Source organism: Hemicordylus capensis, chromosome 3, assembly GCF_027244095.1.
Source record: "Hemicordylus capensis ecotype Gifberg chromosome 3, rHemCap1.1.pri, whole genome shotgun sequence".
NCBI classification, from domain to species: Eukaryota; Metazoa; Chordata; class Lepidosauria; order Squamata; family Cordylidae; genus Hemicordylus; species Hemicordylus capensis.
Genome location: NC_069659.1, coordinates 24701425 through 24724815, shown reverse-complemented (window position 1 = coordinate 24724815; position 23391 = coordinate 24701425).

The window sequence follows — 23391 nt, the reverse complement described above, 5'->3', positions numbered from 1 at the left end:
CTTGGCTAGCCTAATACTCAAACTGATTGGCTATTTCAATATCTGAATTCCAAGTTTTGCACGGAGAAGTCTTCAACTCATTTGCATTATTTTGCATATGCAGCTGGAGGGCCAAAGCAAATTTCAAACTAATAAGCAAAGGCATTCCTACAGAGTCTACTGGAAGGAAATTAATTTGTTTTTATTCTGGAAAGACTTTATCTTAATTAGAATACACAACTGAGTACCACTTAGGATAATTTCTAGTTATTAAAAAGAAAATAAGACCAAACACATTGATAGTATATATTTTTTGAATGCAAGGGAAGCAAATACTAAATTACACTCCTCTGGGTAAAACAGCACAACAAATACCAACACTCATCTTTAACTGTGTCCTTAACAATCATGTGCATTCATGATTAACTTCACAAGGAGAAACAATCCTGATTTATTTAACAAACCCACAGGTAATTGTTATTTCAACTCATCACTAAGAAGACCTGTTAGCACTTAAGGAAATGATTTTGAGAGGCAAAATGCCATTGTATGATTTCTATGACTACTTCTATGAGAAATAATGTGGTGCTTTTCATCCTTTGTTGCTGATCAGACAAGAAACCCCAATTTTCAGCCAAACAGCATATCCTCTAACAGAGGGGCAGTCCTTTCATGAGGCACGGTGAGGCGGACACCTCCGATGGCAGATCATTGGAGTACCAATAGGGCAGCAAGATGTTCCAACTGAACTGCTGTCATCAGAGCAGTCCCTTGCAAATGTTGCACTCCTTGAAGAACTGGTAAGAAGTGTGAGGAGAGAAGAGGAAGATGCTTGCTGAGATGTCCTTCTTTTCCACCTCCACCCTACTTCCAAAGTTCAGTTTTGAAAAGGGGCTGGCCCACACCAGGGTCATGAGGCAAGGCGGCATACTTCTGCTTACTTGAGGAGAGCTGGTCTTGTGGCAGCAAGCATGAATTGTCCCTTGTGTTAAGCAGGGTCTGTTCTGGTTTGCAATTGAATGGGAGACTACATGTATGAGCACTGTAAGATATTCCTCTTAGGGGATGGGGCCACTTTGGGAAGAGCAGAGGAACATAGGAAGCTGCCTTCTACTGAGTCAGATCTCTTCTAACTGAGGAAGGAGACAGGCACCTTTTAAAGTGGCGATTCTCTTCTATTTAGCAGGGGGAGAGCAACTGGCCCGATCCAACCCCAGCATAGCATCCCTCCAGTGACTGTTGCTTATTAGAACTGTGAGCCCTTTGGGGATATGGGACATCTTATTTATGTATCATTTATTTTTCTATGTAAACCATTTTGAGAATTTTGTTGAAGAGCGGTATATAAACATTTGTAGTAGTAGTTGACCATTGGTCCATTAGCTCAGGATTGTCTACACAGACTGGTAGTGGCTTCTCCAAGGTTGCAGGCAGGAGTCTCTCTCAGGCCTGTCTTGAAGATCCCAGGAAGGGTACTTGGAATTTTCTGCTCTTCCCAGAGTGGCCTCCTCTCTTGAGAGGAATATCATACAGTGCTCACACTTCTAGTCTCCCTTTCAAATGCAACCAGGGCAGACCCTGATTAGCAACGAGGACAGTTCATGCTTGCTACAAGCAATCCTGCATGCTTGCAGAAGGTTACAAGTTCCCACCCTGGCATCTCCAAATAGGGCTGAGCAAGACCCCTACCTGTAACTGGAGAAGCCACTGCCAGTCTGTGTAGACAATTCTGCACTAGATGGACCAACGGTCTGACTCAGTAGAAAGCAGCTTCCTATATCCCTATGCTAACTGAGCAAAGAGGCACCTTGTAAAGCGATGGTTCTCTTATATTTAGTGGCGGGCGGGCGGGGGGGGGACTGTCCCTATCTAACCACAACATAGTATTTTTCCAGTGGCTGTTGCACTGTACAGATGGGAAACATAGTGCTTTACCTCCTTAGAGAACTGTACCTGTGAACACTGTACACAGATTGTAGGAGTGTTGAACCTAACTTGTGAATAGGGCTTATATGTGCATATATATGGTATATGTATATTGGTATATGTGTGCACTGTACACAGATTGTATGTTCACTGGACCTAACGTGAATAGAACTAGGCACAATGGAAGACATTACTCTAGTGTAAACATTTCACTCATATTAGTTCTGTTTCCTGCTCCTTGAGTCATGATTTCTGTATCTTGCTCATCAACACCCCATGATTTCCATTAACTAGCACAGACCACATGATTTCAGATGAGGACATTATCGCAGCCAGTGATGATGGAGACTGCGTCTGCTATCTCAACACTGGATTGCTTCATTAAATTCAATAATCTTAACAGCCTTTGAGGGGGGGAAAGTGCAATTTGCACAATATATTCTGCTCACAGTGAACAATGCGTACGTTGCATCTGCTTTTTTGGAGTTGCAAGGACTTCATTCCGAATCTGAAATCCATTAAGACTCCTGAGCAAAATGGGTAGACGACACTTGCCAGCAATAGACCAGGTACAAGAGCTCCTGGGGGAAAGCAGAAGATGAATATCAATTAAAAAGAGCTTACAGGTGACCCAAGTTTGCTCTACGTGGTTCAAAGGAGCCACTTTAAAAAGCGCCATTTGAAAAGTACCTTTCGATTAAGCCTCTCTTGAGTCTTCTCACTTAGCTGCTCACGACCATCACCCTTGGCAAACGGATTGTTTTAATTGAGCAAGTGGCTCAGTGGACTCCCTTTGTTACCATTAAACGAAACTGCCGCACTCACCTCTCCTGGCTGTCCCAGCCCGTCTCATTTCGCCAATGATTTCTTTTAAAAGACTGCAATTTATCTCTCCATTTCATTATACGGAGTCTCTAGGAGGCAGTTTAACCCTAAAATGGAGCCTATTATCTAGACCTGCTTTAATTTGAACTGTTAAGTGAATCACTTCCGAAGCTGAGAAGGTCTCTCTCTCTCTCTCTCTCCTGTGAATGGGTGGGCATGGAAGGAAATGGCTCAAACATGTTGCAGAAATGCATTCCTTGAAGTGGGACTAAGGGCTCATCATGTGCGAAAATTGTTCCTGGATTACACCACTTCAGATTGCAACAGAGGGCCGTACAAACAAGTTGGAAGAGTGAAAAAGCAGCTCCAGTGCCAGCAACCACTCTCTTGTTCCCTTCTGGCCCTGCCACGGCTGTCATTGAGCTCTGCAGGCTGATAATTCCTGTGGTAGTGGCAGAAAACCCTAACCCTAACCCCTGCAAACTTGGCAAAGAGGCACCTTTTAACGTGGTGATTCTTTGTTATTTAGCAGGGGGTAACTGGCCTTATTCACCCCCATCACAGTACCTCCAGTGACTGTTGCTGGTGTCTATCTTATGTTTCTTTTTAGATTGTGAGCCCTTTGGGGACAGGGAGCCATCTTATTTATTTATTATTTCTCTGTGTAAACCGCCCTGAGCCATTTTTAGAAGGGCGGTATAGAAATCTAAATAAATAAATAGCAATAGCACTTACATTTATATACCGCTCTATAGCTGGAAGCTCTCTAAGCGGTTTACAATGATTTAGCATATTGCCCCCCAACATTAATAATAAAAATATTAATAATAAAAATCCCCAACCATGCGAATGACTGTGGCTCATTTTCTGCCCCTCCTGCTTGTTAATATGGGCTGCTACTTTGTGTATGGGTACAGTGGTGGCGTGCATTGCAGGATGCTGCATCATATTTTAAAAAGACCCTCCTTGCACCTAGAAAACTAGAGTAGAAGGATTATCCCACCAGGCTCCAAGTCCCATGTGTGCTCCTGAGAAACCGTCAGCAAAAACTGAAGCAGGAGGGACGGGAAGTGACTGTGTGTTAGCTCTATCTGGGTAGGATGGCAGCAGCCAATGCACAGCATGTGCCCAGCACTGTATTGAGGGTGGAGGAAAAAGCATGTCCCATCCCTTCCTGCCCAATCGCAGTTATCATATGATCACTTCTCTCTCCTCGTACCTTGATTTTTGCTGATCATTTCTCAGGAGCACACATGTTGCTTGGAGCCTGGCTGCATGCTCCTCCAACCCAGCTTCTAGTCATGATAACAAGCCTTCAATGTCAAGCATATGAGTTCTAGCCTAGCCATATTCTTCCATGCTAGTTTCTGAAATGTAGCGCTATTTGGGGGTGGGGGTGGGATCTCTCTCTCACACACATTCGGACGGAAGTCCAGTTGTAGTTTCGCCATGTCATTTGGGTCATCTTCTAAGCAACCTTTCTCAGAGGAGTCTAATTCTGGTAGCACTTGAACTAGAAAGAGATTTCAGGTGGACCAACAGCACATCAGCCAGCTTTAAAGAACTTCTACTGCATTTAACGCAAGCTCAGAACAAAACTCTCCACAACTGGTTTCTCTGCCAAGATAAGAATACTTCTTGATTCTCTTTAAAGTAAAGTCTGCTGCCCTCATGGGGCTGCGAGTTTTATGCCAGTGAGTGAGTGAATCAGTCAGTGAAGGTTTGCATTTTGCAAGCATATTCACTTCTTATCTCGCTGTGACTCTAGTCTGTTCCTACCTCTATGAGGTCTCATTTCCCATGCTCCCAAGCGCAGAGTTTTCCCACATTTTCCAGGGCATTAATGAAGTTTTTGCAGGGTTTGGATTATGTTGGTAGTCTGGGCATGATCTGGAACCTACCTGTGAAAACAGCATGCTTCTATCATTCATGGTTTGGTCAGGGAACTTCATATCAGTCAGTGAGTGAGTGAGTCAGAAAGGGTGGGAAGGCCTTCCAGTGGGATCTTGTCGGCCTCCTGGGTTTTCTGCTGGATGGCTGGTGCCACCAGCGTTGATGTTTGCCATTTTTACAGGTATTTCGCCCTGTCCTTGCTGCCCTCCCCTGGAACCACTGTCGTCAACGGAACCACTCTCATCAATGCACTTTGCAAGCCTCTTTACTAATATCTTTATAAGTTCCATCTAGGCTAACTCCAACCAGAGACATTATTGTGGAAGTGGCCATAATTCAGTGGTAGAACACATGTTTTGTATGCGGAAGGCCCCAGGTTAATTCACAGGTATCTCCAGGTCGGGCCACAGAAACCTCCTCTCTGAAGCCTTGGAGAACCAGTGCCAGTCTGTGCAGACAATACTGAGAGAGATTGACCAATGGTCGGACTTGGTACAAAGCAGCTTCTTTCTATGTTCATCCAGCTACTGTCACAGAAGAAATGTGTGAGCTTTTAATGGACCGAAAAGATGACAGTGTGCACAGAAGAGAAGATAAGCTCTAGTAAGATCTGTTTTCTCCCAGGGATCAAAACGTAGATCTGTCAAGGTTGACCTGGAAAGATTTTCTTCCTAAGCTCTTACCAATGTAAGACTTACAACCAATCCTCAAAGACATGATTGAGGGCTGAATATCAAACAACTTCCCAGGAGATACATTATGCTAATCACTACTGCAATCAGTTATTTATCATTCTTACAGACATGTATTTTCCATTTATGCTAACAGGGTGGTTGATTGGATTTCGCTCATTAAATGGGCAGAGTCAAAACCAGTCTTATAAACTGCTGTTCAAGTTAATTGGGGAGTACTTTAGTACTTGGAAACTGAAAATTAAGGTTTTAAAATTATAACCTACATCAATCAGGCGTTCGTCTGACATTAAGCCAAAATCAATCCGCTTAGTGTGTTCAGCATAAAGCTAAAGTTTAAAAAGACACTGCCTCACTACTTTTTGCCTTTGCTAGAAATGCAGCACTGAGTCCCAACAGCTGAAGATTTAGCTAGACAATCCTTTGGAAGGGTTTCATTTTGCACTTTGGTTTGGGACAATTAAAGGAACTAGTCCTTAAGGTAATAGCTTGGTGAAGGAAATACGCAAATAGCTGGAAGACTATACAGCACCGTTTTCTGGTGCATGGTAACTCTTTAGTACAGTTTGAGGAATTGCTTTTCCAATTTCTTTCCTTTCTTCTTTCCATAATCAGGTTCTATTGTATGTAGAAGAGAGTACATTTTATTTCAAATTGTATTCTGTGCTGTCTTTTTAAAATCTGAGGATATGTACTCATGTACAGCACTTCCAAGAGTGTCTCTGAAGCCCTGTCCCCTGTTATCTATAGTTAAAGCATTTGTAGAGACAAGCTTGTGGACAGATCCTTCCCATGACTAGAATTCTGGGGTATCCCAAGATTCCAGTCATGGCTAGAATTTGCCCACAAGTACAACATTTGTCTCTGCAGACAAATGGTGCTAACAGTAGTCATCAGTAGGGGGCAGATCTTCTGAGCATAAGTTGGGGCTTCAGAGCATGCTCTTGGGGACTACGTATGTGCATTTTTATAATGACTGAATACAGGGATTTAGTGTAATTCCAGAGCTGATGAGTTATTAAGCCGCTATCCTAGGAGTGAGGTGAAAGGTGCATTATTAAGAAACAGATGTGTTTCCACTTTCAGCTTTCATTATATGCAGTCCTGAATAACTCAGAAGTGTTTTTCAATCATCTGTTCTGCCCTGTGTTTTCATTCTGCTTATAATTGCCTTTCAGTTTTCAGTAATAAATGGTTCATGATTTTTAAAAAGGATCTATGCACTAGGTGTACATGCCAAGGACACAAATTGCCTTTGCTTAAAAAAAAACCCAGCAGTAACTGTGTGTCCTTTCTTGATAACACTGCTATGGTTATGAGATTTTAAAATTTATTTAAAAATATTTTTTCTTAAAATGCCGTTTCATCTTCTGTATTTAATCTTGAGTATTTCACAACAGAACTATTCAATCAGGGCATAAATCCCCTCTGCACCACAAAATCTGAAATGGTGGTGTTCTGGGTGGGCTGTCTTTCAATAGATTATGCTAGCCTTGTTAACTGGGTAAGAAAAGGTAAAGGTAAAGTTGTGCCATCAAGTCGGTGTTGACTCCTGGTGAACTGAGAGCCCTGTGGTTGTCTTTGGTAGAATACAGGAAGGGTTTACCATTGCCATATCCCACGCAGTATGAGATGATGCCTTTCAGCATCTTCCTATATCGCTGCTGCCTGATATAGGTGTTTCCCATAGTCTGGGAAACATACCAGTGGGGATTTGTTCCAGCAACCTCTTGCTCCCTTGGAAAGTTACTTCCCCACTGTGCCATTAGGGGACAGAAGCACGTTTTACAGTGGTGACTCTTATATTTAGCAGAGGGAGAGCAACTGGCTATACTCATCTCCAGCACAGCATTCCACCAGTGTTGTATGTTTTTGAAACATACAACACAGCACACAACACAGCACAGCATTCCTCGTATTGTATGTTTAAAAAAAAAAAAGATTGTGAGCTTTTCTGGCACATGGAACCATCTTCTCATTATTCCTTTTCTATGTACACTGCTTTGAGACCTATTTTTGTTGGAAAGTGGTATACAAAATAAAATGATGATGATGATGATGATGATGATGATGATGATGTACAGTCTGAAATGGTAGATCCTTAAGCCCATGCAGGCTCTAGCAGGACCCCCTATCTTGGCATTATCAACCAGGGGATGCCACTGACATATTGTGTTCAGCATTGGTGGAATCTGGAACTTTGAAATAATGGATCCGCCCCTGATGCAGACTTTTCCCATGAGAGGTGATTGGGATTGACAATGGAGTGTGATCTAGAAGTCCTTTGCTTTTATAATATTTTGCAAGGGTCTTAAGAAGCATGCCAGTCAGGGCACTGATGGCCCTGCTGCCACCGCCACCGCCTCCTTCTCCTCCATCTCATAGGAACATAGGAAGCTGCCATATACTGAGTCAGACCATTGGTCTATCTAGCTCAGTATTGTCTTCACAAACTGACAGCAGCTTCTTCAAGGTTGCAGGCAGGAACCTCTCTCAGCCCTATCTTGGAGAAGCCAGGCAGGGAACCTGGAACCTTCTGCTCTTCCCTGAGCGGCTCCATCTCCTAAGGAGAATATCTTACAGCGCTCACACATCGTCTCCCATTCATATGCACCCAGGTTGGACCCTGCTTAGCTAAAGGGACAGGTCATGCTTGCTGCCACAAGACCAGCTCTCCTCTCCTGTGCCTGCCATCATTTCTCACTGGCTATTGGTTTGGTGGGGGCCCCTCTCGCAACCCTAACACTGGCCATAGAGGGCTCCTTATGCCAGTGCACAGCCTTCATGGGATGGTGACAAAGTGACTCTCTTGGGGCCCATCCAGCTAGGACATGGCCCATGGAGGACAGTTTGCCAGAGGCCCCTTGAAACCTGGAGCTCGCCCTAATATCAGGAAGAGGTCTACCTGAGGTCTTTTAAACTGGAAACTGAACTAGCAACCCGTGGTGTGAGAAATATGTGCTTTGTCACTAAGCCGTGGCCCTTATCCACTGTTCCATCTTAATGTCAGTTTGTTGGGACAGATTTTTCTGCTTGCATCTGAATCCATGCATGTGTGAACAGGGGATGAGACAGATGAGCATGTCTGAAGAAATGGGAGCACACTGCCCCCTCAATAGAGACACATTTTTTTTGGGGGGGGGGGCTGTGGCAAAAAATTTATTTATTTATTTATTTATGCTTCCTCCCCCTTCCAGCACAGTGTGCTGCTGGGCACAAATAGCACAGGACTCCCCCCGCCCATGCCACCATAACAATTGGCTGTTTATAATGTGCTGCTCTGACTCACTGCCTTATGCACCAGGAGAGACCCGTCCTCCCCAGTGCATTATGGTCTGAGGCTGCAGCTCAGTGGTAGAGCATCTGCTTTGCATGTAGAAGGTCCCAGGTTCAATTCATGGCATCTCCAGGTAGGGCTGGGAAAGACTCGTGCCTGAAACCTTAGAGAGCTGCTGCCAGTCAATGTAAATACTGAGCTAGATGGTGCAAGGGTCTGATTCAGTATAAGGCAGCTTCCTATATTCCTATCTATATTCCTCCTTATGTTTTGGAGCTGACTCAGAGCAAGACAATCAGGCAGTGTCCTAAGACACACTAGTGTGCCATGGCATGCTGGTTGGGAGACACTGCTCTAGCAGTATCCACTGTCTCATCATGAAGATCTGATGCGATGAAACTCATCTGCAGGGATATACTTAGGGATGACGTTGTTTTATTTAGCTGAATCCAAGACTAGTCCCCACTCCCCCAGTTTTTCTGTATTGTGAGGTCATCTTAAATTCAGAGTCCTGTTCCTTTTAAACAAATGCAGGTATAACCTGTATTTGACGTCAACCTTTTAAGGGGTCATCTTGAAATTCAGAGTAGTCTTCAGTTCAGGGAAATATAGCATTTTGGTTGCACTCTTCAAAATGGAAAAGAACTGGAAAAGGACTTTGGACTCATACATTTGGAACAAGTAACTTCAGAATTAAAATATTGGCAAGATGCCATTTCCATCACAGGCCACACGAGAGCCATTTTGTGAACTTTTATGGTAGTCATCAACAAACCCCTTCCTTGATGATATTCAAAACATGGCAAAAGCAATTTGTTCTCTAAGACCTGAGGACTCATTTGTTTTTAAAAATAAAGGAACAGCATGTCTTTCTGAATGTACCTTTCAGAGAGAGACCTCTAGTGCACCAAGGATAATCCTTATCTCAGGTGGCATCCGATACAATACAAGCCCCTTCCCAGGACAGCTTTCCAATATATGGATGTAATTAGAAGCATGTTTACCAAAGATAATGGGTTGGCTTGGCACTGTGCTTCTGAGCTTGCAGCATTTAAAAGAGGACACCAGAAAGGACTATTAGATCTCACCATCTCTAAAAATGTGCTTCGTGTCACAGACAAGACGCCATATCATTAGACAACAGAAAGAACTTGCTCAGCCAGGCATGACTCAACAGAATAAAATGCCACTCGCTAAAGCTTTGACACAGATATGCTTCACAAAGCTTTCAGTGTCTTTAAAAAGAAAGAAAGAAATCAGTTGGTTTCTGTTTCTGGAAATAAATTGATGCAATTTCCTATCATAAGCAACATCAGGAATTCAAAATATGCTAGGTATTGTCACTCCTGATTGACAAACGCCTACCACCTGCCTTTGCTCTTCAACTGAATAAGTGTATTTCAAGCAGGGTCCCTTTTCTATTATTTTATATTCATCTATATTTTACCTATTACACACAGGAACATTCTGGCCATTATAAGGAGAGCTATTTTCTCTTGGGGGAGGGGCAACTGATAAAGAAACCTGACTGAAATGATTTCTTGAGAGCATTTTTCTGAAGATTTTTTCCAGTATGTTCACAATATACAGTCATTAAAATCTCCACTAGGATTGCTTCCAAGAGTCACCTGGAGATTAAAGTAGATTCCTGAAGACCCCTGAGGTCTGGCGTGCATATTGCTGACCCCTGGAGTAGGTAGGGCTGAGGGTTGCCAACCGTTAAAATTCACAAAAAATAAAAATATTTTATTTTTAGTAGATAAGAACATTTTAAAAATTTAACATTTCAGTTAAAAGCCTAGGAAAACAGGCAATGACCATAGAGGGGTTATAAAAATAATTGTATTGGGTTGTACAGGGTCCTCAGATTTCATTAGAAGTCTGAGCAGATTCAGCCAGCTGAATTACCTTGTTTCTGCTTCATCCTTTCTTTGATTTGTGGTAAGGCCTAATGAACTGTTTGTAGGGGAACAGCAAGGCCTTATTCGCACGTAACATGAAACCGGAGATTACTGAACCCGCAGTTAATTTTTCAAATCGTGAATCGCATTGCAGACGTTCATCCAATTGTGGTCTGGCAATCTCCGTTTTCAGGGCAGGGGAGTCCCTCCCTTCTCCTGGTCCACCGAGGCTGCATCCCAGCAAGTTCTGTAGTGCTCAGGATGCCAGAATTTGGGCAAGCCATCAGTGCGTCTCCAGGTCGGGTACTCTAGCAACAGCTCTCCCTGTCTTGATGACTGTCATGAAGAACCTGTCAAAGCATGCTCTCTGCCATCTCATCCACCTATTTGAACATGTCTATCTTTGGTTTTGCCCGGAACAGCAACCCCATTCTCCTGGGGTTGCTGGAAATTGGGGCTCCCTCCACGGCTCCCCGTGGTGGCAGAGCTGCATATGGTGCAACACCAGTCCAAACCTGGGAAATTTGAATGAGAGTAAAGATCTGTCACCAGTCCTGGTTTTCCCCATCTGCTCACCTGGCCATGCCCAAACACATGGAGTGTCAAAATCTCCTTTGGGTGCGTGGAAGGCTTCCCTGGAGAGGGGGTGGGGGACACTGTGCAAAAGTTCTATCATTAACCATAGAGGATGGGGGGCTCATGCAAGTGGGCTCTCCTTTTTTGGGTTTGCTCAACTCAATGCAGTCCAACGGAAGACTGAAGGTTTTTGAGCTTAAGGTCATTCATCACACTTTTAAACTACTGAAAACAGGATTCTAATGGTGGTTTACACAAAAGTAGGAACAATAAAACCACAATTAAATTGAAGCAATTAAAACAGTTAAAATAATTTAAAATAATAACAGTAAGACCAACTTACAGCTAATCAAAGCCTTGATTTAAATAATTGCATCTTGATTGCTCTTTGAAATGCTGCGAACATAGTGACACTGGCTGCATTCTTAAAACCGCTGTTAAATGGGGCAGAGGTTAGAATTCGTGAATGTCTGAATGTGTGCAACTGTGGTTTTGCAGCAAAAGCGACCAGCGGTTTGCCTCACCAAACTCCAGTTTGAACCTGTGTTTTTTAGAGAGTTTCGCTGCCGTAACATGAGGTTTCCTGGCGGCAGCTCCATGTCTGAATGCGGACTTCGCCATAACTGTGGTTTCATTCACTTTCTGGAACTGTAATCATAGAGACAACAGTGCAGACCCGCCTGGGATCACAAAAGGCCTGCTCCATGCCTGTGGCGCTTCTCACTGGCCACCTCTCTGAGCACTTGCCCCACCCCCATCTCCGATCCAGCAAAGCAGTTGCCCGGAAACTGGGGCACTGCAGCATCCCATCCCAAGCTTCTCAGTCTGTCAAACAAGGAAGTTACATGGGGGCATGGCCTGTCCCCACTCTGTCCCTTAATCCCCGCTCTTGGCAATCAGGAGGAAAGGGGGAAGGGATGGCAAGATGGGCACTATGTGCTTTGCTCTCAGAGAATGAAGCAATCAAGATGGAGGTTCACAAACGCATGCACTTGAGGTGGCAACGTAAGCAGGGCAACCCCATTAGGGTGCTGGGATGGCAACATATGGCAGGGCAGTGCCACCCATGGTCGGGAGATGGCTTTGATCTGCCTGATCTCCATGTGGAACAGGATGCTGTACTAGATGGGCCTTGGGCCTGATTATGTTCTTATGTTTGTATGGGTTTAAAGGGCAGCCCCAACCAGGAATTACTGAATGGCTCTGCTCTATTTTTTTAGACAGTGATATTGGGGAAGGGGGCCCCAGGCCCTTCCCCATGTGGGAATGTGTGCAGTTCCTAGGCTTACTCATGAAAAGGGCCGGGCAGCAAGATTAGCATTGCCTCCAGTGAAAGGAGATAGCAGGGTTCAAGTGCATGGTGTAGCCTGGCTGCTGCGGAAGGTTCATTAATTAGGGAGGAGAGCTGGTCTTGTGGTAGCAAGCATGACTTGTCCCCATAGCTAAGCAGGGTCTGCCCTGGTTGCATCTGAATGGGAGACTTGATGTGTGAGCATTGTAAAATATTCGCCTCAGGGGATGGAGCCGCTCTGGGAAGAGCAGAAGTTTTTTCAAGTTCCCTCCCTGGCTTCTCCAAGATAGGGCTGAGAGAGATTCCTGCCTGCAACCTTGGAGAAGCCGCTGCCAGTCTGTGAAGACAATATTGAGCTAGATAGACCAATGGTCTGACTCAGTATATGGAAGGTTCCTATGTTCCTATGTAATGACGATGGATGCTGCTCCTGAGTGGGCCACTTACACATGAGAGTGTAAGGCCATGTGGTTTACCCTTTCCCAACTCATGAGAAGAACTGTCTGTGGGGACTATGAAAGAGAGGGAATAATAAATGCAACATATTATGATATTATAAAATGTTTGGGAGTCAAGAAGAAAGCTTGCCTGGCCTCCAAAAGATCATACTGAAGACACCAGGCAGACATATCTTGGGAGAGGGTCCCAAAATATGGGTGCCGTCACTGAAAAGGTAATTAAATGCCATCTGTTTCTGCTTCCAAATTGTTCTCTTGCCCCCTCCCTATCTGCCTGTTGCCCCCTTGGATCCAGGTACTGTTTTGCTTCTCCATCTGTTGGAGGGTGGATTCTTTCAACACTTGAATGAAATGTTGGACTCCCTTCCATGGGCTGTGCCTCACCTCTCTTCCAGACCCATGCCTTAGTTCCAACAGGAACAGTTTCATTCTTAAGAGATGTTTAACTCTAGAGCTGGACAAGGCATCCAGTGTGTGGCCTCGTGATACTTTGACTTAGGTGGGAACTTTTATAAGTGCTCATCTTAGTTTTATTGCATACATATTGATAAGGGCATATGACTTTGCAATATCATAACAAGTAAGGAAGCATATTTGGGAAACAAAAATAGATTGTTATTGTCGGCACTTCAAGAGATATTTCAATTACAAAATGGCTTCTTGCTTAAATAGCATATTATACGAGGCCTTCTACTAAATTAGCTATGAATGTCGGAGAAGGCAGTAATGACCTGGGTGTTTTGCTGACATAGACAACAGAGAATATTGAAAATCCATATGCCAGTCAGAACTTGTATCATTCTTCAAGCCACTCTTGTTCTTTATGACCACCATCATGATGATGCTTGGGAAGATGAAAGGCATTTCTTTTCTTAATTACTACCTAGGCTAAGCAGCAAAACAGTCAGTGACAAGAATAAAAGTAGATTCAGTATAGTGGATTCAGTATAGTGAATTTTGTGTTTATTTCTGAACAACTCTGTCTTTGTTGGCTGCACATTAAAACTCTGGAAACTTTCAGAGGATCTAGAGCTTGAACCTGGAAGCTCATGGACTGAGGTAAGCAGACCTGTATGGCCTTAGCAACCCATTCAGGACTGTGTATGCTCAGGCCATAGAATCCTCTTCAAGCATGGAAGGCAAGAGTGGTGGGCAACTTCAGATCCTGTGACTGGTAGGCAGTATGAAACCTCTGGATTGGTCAGGCCTGGCATAATTACAATCACTGATTCAGGGACCATCACAGTCCTTTGGAGGGGTCCCTGATTTGATGCTTTAAAGGGGCAATCCTGTTTGGTTAGACCCTATTCAAAAAGGCTGTTCAAATCTGACCAAAGCACCAGCCCATCCCACCTCCCAGTGAACCCAAACTCCCCTGAGGCCTGTTACTTACTGGGCAGGAGAGAGGCTTCATTTTACTTTAGCTTGTTCCCAGTGACAAAGAAGCAGTGGATGGGGTGATGACTTGACTTAGAAACACTCCTATTTCACCACTTCCCTGCAGTCCTGGGAAAAGCACCTTCTTGGGAGTATCTTTGGAACTGTAGTCTTTTCAGGGGTTGTGGCCATTGCAGCACCCTCTGATTTGTTTGTTTTATTCAAGCAACCACCGCAACTGCTGATCCCTGACTGCTGGAAACAAATGAAAGTAAAGCAAATCTTCGCTCCTATCAAGTTAGTAAAGTAAATAAGTTGGAGGGGGGATCTGTGCGCATGTTTTGTTAGAAAAGATAATGTTTCTTGCAATTAAAAATATATATCTTTCAGAGCAATGAATTGAAGTCAAAATAAGGCAGGTTGAATAGAGGCCAACCCAGACAGGAAATAGCTTGGGTTGAGCCAATGTGGGCTGCACTGGGCCAAATCAGCTTGTTTTTATTTGGACCCAGTTCATACCCTCTGTATGGTACTGCGGGAATGGCCACTACAGGGTTCCATCAGGAGTGGCGAGGACATTTGTGTGGCTGCCAGCAGGGTGTGTCTGCTGCTTATTAGAGTAGTCCTTCAGATCAATGAACTGAAGTCAAAATAAGGCAGGCTGAATAGAGGCCAACCCAGACAGGAAATAGGAAGTGGTGTCCTCTGTTAGTAAAGGAAAGTCCCATCTCTTCAGCCTGTCAATCCCATCCTTTGCACAGAGACAAATTCATAGGAACATAGGAACATAGGAAGCTGCCATATACTGAGTGAGACCATTGGTCTATCTGGCTCAATATTCTCTTCACAGACTAGCCGCAGCTTCTCCAAGGTTGCAGGCAGGAATCTGTCTCAGTCCTATCTTGGAGAAGCCAGGAGGGAACTTGAAACCTTCTGCTCTTCCCAGAGCGGCTCCATCCTCTGAGGGGAATATCCTACAGTGCTCACACTTCTAGTATCCCATTCATATGCACCCAGGGCGAACCCTGCTTAGCTAAGGGGACAAGTCATGCTTGCTACCACAAGACCAGCTCTCCTCCCTAATTAATGATTCTTCCGCAGCAGCCAGGCTACACCATGCACTTGAACCCTGCTATAGGCAGGACCAGCTGCCAGGCAGAAACTGATTCACTCAGCAGAAAGACTCTCTGTCTTTCAAACAAACTGTGTATGTGTCAGGAAGTGGGAGTTGCTGTTAACTTGTTCCTGTTTCCTCTGAGAAAACACAATTTAACTAGACTGCCTCCAGCGGCTCTTTTAATATTGCTAAAGTGGGAGCAGCTTTACAATTATGACAGTGACCAATATCTATCTATCTATCTATCTATCTATCTATCTATCTATCTATCTATCTATCTATCTATCTTATTTTTAAACACCTGATATGTATATCTCTAGGTGGTGAGATATGTATATTTCTAAGCGGTATATTTATATACCACGTTTTAGGCATGTGCAAATTGATTCAGGTACAAATTGACTTGTACCCAAATCTAGCTGATTCGGGTGATTCGGAGACAAAACAGATCACCCCTGTGGTCCATTGGCTGGATTCGGGAACAAATTGAATTGCACCTGATTCGATTCGAATCGATTTGAGATGTGGATCCCTACTATTAATTCCCCCAGATTCCCAGCTTTCATTTTTTTAAAAAGCTAAGCCCTAGCTCTTGGAGAAGTGGGGTTATGGAGCAAACTGTGTGGTCACTATTTTTCAAGTTTTTGGATTCTTTGGTGTATAATAACTTTCCCTCAATGAATCCCTATGAAGATTCATTACACACCTTCATTTCTTCTATTAATTTTGACTGTGTTTTCGACAGCACCAACTGTCAACTGCCATGTGCCAACTATACCCCACTCTGACCCGCAAGGCAGTGGGATACTACTAAGTTTATGCTCTAGAATTTTTTTCAAGTGTTTAGGCTCTTTGTTGTCTAATAACCTTTCCTCATAATGAATCCCTATGAGGACTCATTACACACCAAGGAGTCTAAACACCTCAAAAAATCCTAAAATATCAACTGAGTACCCAGCGGCTTGTGGGTTGCAGGGTAGTTGGAACATGGGATGCCACTAATTCCCCACCCCCACCTGCAAAGCAGTGGGGTCAAAATGAACAGAAGAAATGAAGGTGTGTAATGAAGACTCAAAAGAATCTAAACACTTCAAAAAAACCTAAAAAATAAACTGAGTACTCCAGTGTGTGTGTTTGTGTGTAGGGGGTGTAGCTGACACATGGCAGTTGACAGTTGGCACTGCCCAGTGACAGTCAAAATGAACAGAATAAATGAAGGTGTGCAATGAATCCTCATAGGGATTCATTATGAGGAAAAGTTATTATACACCAAAGAATCCAAACACTTGAAAAATAATGACTGCACATTTTGCTCCATAACTCAACGTCTACAAGGGCTAGGTCTCAGCTTTTTAAAAAAAATTAAAGCTGGGGATCCATGTTGGTGTTAGGATTAAGATATGGGAACTTTGGATCCCCATTGTTTCCTATGGTAGAAATTTTCAAAATCAGTAGAAATTAAACAATTCATTAAAAATCAACCAAGTGTCACACTACCTTGAAATTTGGGTGGTAGGTGGCACCCATGGGGACCTACCCACCACCCAGATATGGTGCTACTAGGGCCTTGTTAAGTGGTCCAAATCAGTCCAAATCTAAATTGAATCAAAGCAAATACAAATCAAATCTGGGGTGATTTGGAGGGGGTAGATTTGGATACAAAACAAATCACTCCTGATTTGTTTGGGGCACAAATTGAATTTTAAAAAAATCAATTTGTGCACATCCCTACCGCTTTTCAAGAAAAGTTCACAAAGCAGTTTACATAGATATAATTAAATACATACATACATACAAACAAACAAATAAAATAGCTCCCTAGCCCCAAAGGGCTCACAATCTATAAAAGGAACATAAGAAAGACACCAGCAACAGCCACTGGAAGGATGCTGTGCTGGGAATGGATAGGGGCAGTTGCTCTCCCTATGCTAAATAAAGAGAATCAGTGCTTATAAAAGGTGCTGTCTGGACATCCCTGTCTAAGAGGCACTGGTGTGACAGGGACAGATTCCCTGACTGAAGCCACAATCTGGTAGCCTACACATAGTTCTTAATAGCAACAGAACTAGTTAGTCGGGGGGAAATAAGGACCATGGGATGGTACACAAGCCAGCCATAGCCAACTGTATTGCTGCACTTTACCATCCAAAGACTTATTTTCCACATGGTAAGTTAGTTGTTTGCTTTCATCCTATTTCTGATCAAATAAAATGCATATGTATAGATGGGCAAACAGCTAGGTAACAAAAGAAAGACTTTGCTTGAAGATGTCTCACAGTTTGGCTCAGACCAGGAGAGATTTGCTACCTGGAGCTTTGTGAACAGGAGTTTGCCAACAGCTATCAAAGGAGTTTTGTGTGGAGTTTTGCAGGGAAGTGTTCAGGGAGGCACACCAGCAGCCCCCCTTTATCACAAAGGAGACACCCAGCATGAGAAGAAGATGAGTACTACCCCATATTTGTAAATTTCTTTGAGGACAGAGCTTAAAACCTTTAATTAGTTGGTAACTGCAGCTCAGACCCAGCTTTCAGTAAATAAGACCTATATATTCTAAATAGCCAATAAAACCAGTTATGAAGGTAGAGTGCCAGCAGAGGAGGGGTGCGTCTCAGTGTATTGCACAGAATGTTGCATGTATGCCTGAGAGGCAGAAGTCCTGGGTGTGCACTCGGTGCAAAGAGCTGCTGGCTCTCAGGAAACATGTTCATTCCCTCGAAGCCAAGGAGGCTGACCTGGCAAAGGTCAGGGAGGCAGAGAGGTATGTGGATGAGACATTCAGGAATGCGATTGAGGCATCCCACTCCCAGGCTAACAGCTCCTCTGCTGTCATGGAGAATGAAGGTCTCAGGAAAGGAAAACATTGGTCTGAGGAAGAGGGGAATGCTCCCTTAGAAGTTTCACCTTCCTTGGGTGATGCACCCATATCCTCTTGCACAGAGAATACTACTTTGGGGGTTAAGGGCCTCCTATTAGTGAGTGGTTTGATCATTAGGGGCATAGAGAGATGGGTTTGTGAGCTGCCTGTAGACCACACAGTGACTTGCCTGCCTGGTGCAAAGGTTGTGGATGTCACACAGCATCTAGATAGTTTGTTAGGCAGTGCTGGGGAGGAGTCAGCATTTGTGGTGCATGTCAGCACCAACTATTTTGAGAAATGCAGTGGGGAGGTCCTGGAGGCCAAATTTAGGCTGCTAGGTAGCATAGTGAAGTCCAGTACCCCCAGGTTAGAGTTCTCTGAAGTGCTACAGCTTCCACATGCAGGGACAGCAAGACAGCCGGAGCTGAGGAGTCCCAATGTGTGGATGAGACAGTGGTGCCAGGAGGAGGGGTTTAGATTTGTTATGCACTGGGATACATTTTGGGGTAAGCAAAGCCTGTTCAAAAGGGACAGGGTGCACTTGAACCAATATGGTACCAGATTGCTGGCACTTAAAATTTAAAAAAAAAGTCACAAAGCAGCTTTTAAAATTATGCCTGGAGGATTCCCTTCAGGAACTGGGTGGTATCTGGTTTGGCAAGCAAAAATCCCCTAATCTGTGAGCGTGCAAACATTTCAGATAAACCAGAAGGGGACAGAGCAGAACCAGGAGTAGAGCAGATGGAAACCCAACAGCTGGTCCAAAAGGTCAAATGATAGTAAGGGAGATAGCACATATCAACACCAGGTAAGAGACTCGGCATATAGGTGTTTATACTCCAATGCCAGAAGCCTCCAAGCCAAGATGGGTGAGTTGGAGTGCTTGGTTGCTAATCAAAATATAGATATAGTGGCCATAACAAAAACCTGGTAGAATAGTGAGAACCAGTGGGACACTGTTATTCCTGGATACACAACTCTACAGAAAGCACAGGGAGGGGCAGATTGGGGGTGGAGTAGCACTGTATATTAAAGAAAGGATAGAATCCAACAAGCTAGAAAAACTAGGAGGAGTGGAGTCCTCCACAGAATCATTATGGGTAACATTACGAGGACTGAAAGGAAATGTGTTATTAGGGACGTGCTATTACCCTCCAGATCAAAACACTGAGAGTGACCTGTAGTTGGAGAAGCAAATCAGAGAGGTGTCAAACAGAGACAGAGCAGTAATAATGGGTGACTTCAATTACCCACACATAGACTGGGTAAATTCATGTGCAGGTATTGACAGAGGGGCCAAATTTCTAGACATACTTAATGACTGTGCCTTAGAACAGATGGTTGCAGAAGAAACCAGAGAGAAGGTGACCTTGGACTTCATCCTGAGTAGTGCCCAGGACCTGGTGCAAGATGTCAGACTTGTACAACCATTGGGGAACAGTGCCCATAGTGTGATTCAATGCAGCTTATATGCAAGTGGAGCATTGTGAAGGAAGTCCAACACAGATGCATTGGACTTCAGAAGAGGAAAATGAGGAGACTGATAAAAAGGAGTTGAAAGGGAAGGTCAGGAGGGTCAAATCACTCCTGAAAGAATGGAACTTATTTAAAATGACAGTAATAGAAATTCAATTAGAATGTGCAGTATATACAGAAGGAGGAATGGTAACACCAAGTTCAGGAGGACGCCAGCATGGCTAACAAGTAGAGTCAGGGAAGCTATAAAAAGGAAGAAGAATTCCTTCAGCAAATGGAAGTCCTGCCCAAATGTAGTGGACAGAAAGGAACATACACTCTGGCAAAAGAAATGCAAGGAGACAATAAGGGTTGCAAAAAGAGAATTTGAGGAGCATATAGTTAGAAGTGTCAAGGGTAATTACAAAAACTTCTTTAAATATATCAGAAGTAGAAAACCTGTCAGGGAGGTGGTTAGACCCCTCGATAATGAGAGTGTGAAAGGGATTATAAAGAAGTATAAGGAGACTGCAGAAAAGCTGAGTGAGTTATTTGCATCTGTCTTCATGGTGGATGATATCGACCATATACCCTCTCCAGAACTGAGCTTCTCAGGCTTGGAGTCTGAAGAACTGGGCCAATTTGTGCTGATGAGAGAGGATGTTCTAAACTGTTTTGAAAAACTAGAAATTAACAAACCACCAGGGCCAGATGGCACGCACCCCAGAGTTTTGAAGGAACTAGCAAAAATATATAATTTGTCCCTACAATGGCTCTGTACGAAAGGACTGGAAAGTAGCTAATAAAACTCTAATTTTCAAAAAGGGATCCAAGGGGGATCTGGGAAACTACAGGCTAGATAGCTTAATTTCTGTGCCAGGTAAATTGATGGAAAGCATACTTAAGGACAAAAAACCTATAGAAGAACAGGCCTTGCTGAAGGAGAACGAGTTTGACTTCTGTAAGAGCTCGTTTTGCCCCACTAAAGTTTTGGAGTTCTTTGAGAGTGTCAACAGGCATGTGATGAAGGTGATCTGGTTGACATGGTATACTTGGACTTCCAAAGGCTCTTGAGTGACCTTAGCAGTCGTGAGATAAGGGGAGAGGCTCCTGTGTGGATTGGTAAATGGTTGAAAGACAGACATGAAACAGAGGGTAGGCATAAATGGACAGTTTTCACAATGGAAGGAAGTAGGAAGTGGGGTCTCCCAGGGATCTGAACTGGGACCAGTGCTCTTCAGCTTGTTCATAAATGATCTAGAAGTTAGGCTAAGCAGCAAAGTGGCAAAATATGCAGATGGCACAAAACTATTTAGGCCAGTGAAATCCAGAACAGTTTGTGAGGAGCTCCAAACAGATCTCTTCAAACTGGGGTGACAAAATGGCAAATGCAGGTCAATGTAAGCAAGTGTAAAGTGATGCATATTAGGGCAAAAAAAACCCAACATCACATATATACTGTGATGGCTTTAGAAATGAGGTTCCTTGTATCCACTCTTTGCCTTGATCAGAGATGCATCAGGCAGAAATTCATCAGAGGCATCTCTAGGAAGTGATTAGGGAAACTTCCCCTGTTAAATGTCTGCCAGGATGCATCCCTCCCCAGCCCAATGTCCAGCTGAAAGACCAAGGCAAAGTGTGGGTACATGGCGCCTTATTTCTAAAGCCATCAGAGTATACCAGGTTACAGTATATGAGTCTTTACAGCTTCTATGGCTCAGAAGTTAAGATGGACACCTTAACTTGCAATTTGCATTCTTTTTCAAGCACGAGTGAAGATGTAAAGCAGCTTAATTCTCCTTTTAAAATGAAGGTTTTTGTATTATTGAATGTTCTAATGCAAATGAGGGGAAATCTTGCATGGGATTTTTTTCACAAAAGATTTCAAATTCAGAATTTTCTGGAAAATCCACCTATCTGGCTGTTGCTAGCTTGTGTGGTGCCCAGGGCAAAACCAGTTTGCACCTCCCCTCTCCCCCATGAAGCAATATTGTTCTGGCCCTGCCAGAACCAGAAGAGCCTTTGTTGCTGTGCTGCAGTGTGGGGCCCTGGTCAACTGCTCCCTAGCCTCCTCTTCAGAAAGCCCTGCCGCTATCCCCAAATCAGGAGGATTGTGGCATGATGGCTGAGGGAGAAGCTGCCCTACCATCTTGTGAAGAGTTCCAGCTCTTTGAGCACCACCGCTTTCCTAGGTGCACCATAGAAGAAGACTTGCTTGCCTTGCTGTATTGTGGCCTGAAGAGCGCCAGCTATTTTCAGATATTCAACTGAACCACTTTTGTGTCTGAATTGTTTGTTATCTCCTTCTGAATGCATTTTTTCTTTCTCTGTAATCATTTCTTTGATAAATGTGATCTTTTGATAAAGTTCCCTGCCCCCCTTTTCTGTATTTGCCTGTATTATTGACAGGTTCATTGGCCTCTTTTAATTTGTGGTGGGCTGCCTTTACACAAGAACATAAGAACAGTCCCCCTGGATCGGGCCCAAGGCCCATCTAGTCCAGCATCTTGTTTCACACAGTGGCCCACCAGATGCCGTTGGAAGCCTACAGGCAGGAGTTGAGGGAATGCCCTCCCTCCTGCTGTTACTCCCCTGCAACTGGTACTCAGAGGCATCCTGCCTTTGAGGCTGGAGGTGGTCTATAGCTTTCCAACTAGTAGCCATTGATAGACCTCTCTTCCATGATAGATGCCTCCTTTAGCACAGGTGTGGGAAGATGGTGTGCAAACTGGTTGATTATCTCTCATCTCACACTTCCTTCCTCCTACTGGTGGCTCAGGGAACTGGCCTCTGACTTAAAGCTCACAGGATATGTTCAGGTCCCAGGATATGTGACAACATGGTCCTTGTTTGCTCTAAATAATTATTGAAATATTTATTTGTTCTACATAATTCTTATTTGTTTGTCCTACATTCGCCACAGGGTTGTGCAGGCGGTTCAGCATCACTCGAACCCAACATGTGTCTAAAACACCTTCTGTGGTGTTGCAGAACATGCCTGTTCCACTTAAAATTCTGCAAACATGGTTGGAAATAATGGGCATAGTTTTATGCAACAACTTTTCACAATTTTAAGTTGGAGAGGAACAATCATGTTCCTCAATCTCACTGGTGATTTTAGGCATATGCAGGAGAGTGAGCAGTGCTGAACTGCCCATGTTACCTTGTGGCAAATGTGGGCCAATGTCATTGGTAAATGCAACTGAGAGCTCCTGGAACCCAAATTTAAACTTTAAGGTATAAACTTGAGTGTCCAGGGTCTCCACAGGACACTTTTGGAAATAACTCTTGTCCCATTTCAGTGGCTACTAGTAGTTAGAGCTGTTAGTAGATAGAGCTGAGGGGCTCTCCATGGATGAGATGATGAGAGAAAGATTAGGTCTTCAGAGACTTCAGAACATCTGTGGCAGGGAAAGACTATATTAATAAGAAGAGCCTCAGTTGAACTTTAATGGGACCTGATAGTTGGGGTACAAAATTTCATGGGAAGCAGGAGGCTGGATACAGAGGGGGAATCTTAAGTGAGAAAGTGATGAAAGACATGCTGAAGAGAAATGAGGGGGAAATGGAATGAATGAAATTTTACTTTTCACACTCTGGTATGCATATCCAAAGAAAAATACTAGTGAAGTTGCTGAAATGCATAACTACCTGTTTCTGTATATGAATCTGTCCAACCTGAAGTGCTTACTTGTATTACAAGGCAAATTCCATTTCCCCAAGAAGTTCGTTGCTGACTTTCGCAGAACGTTCTGAGCATGGATAGC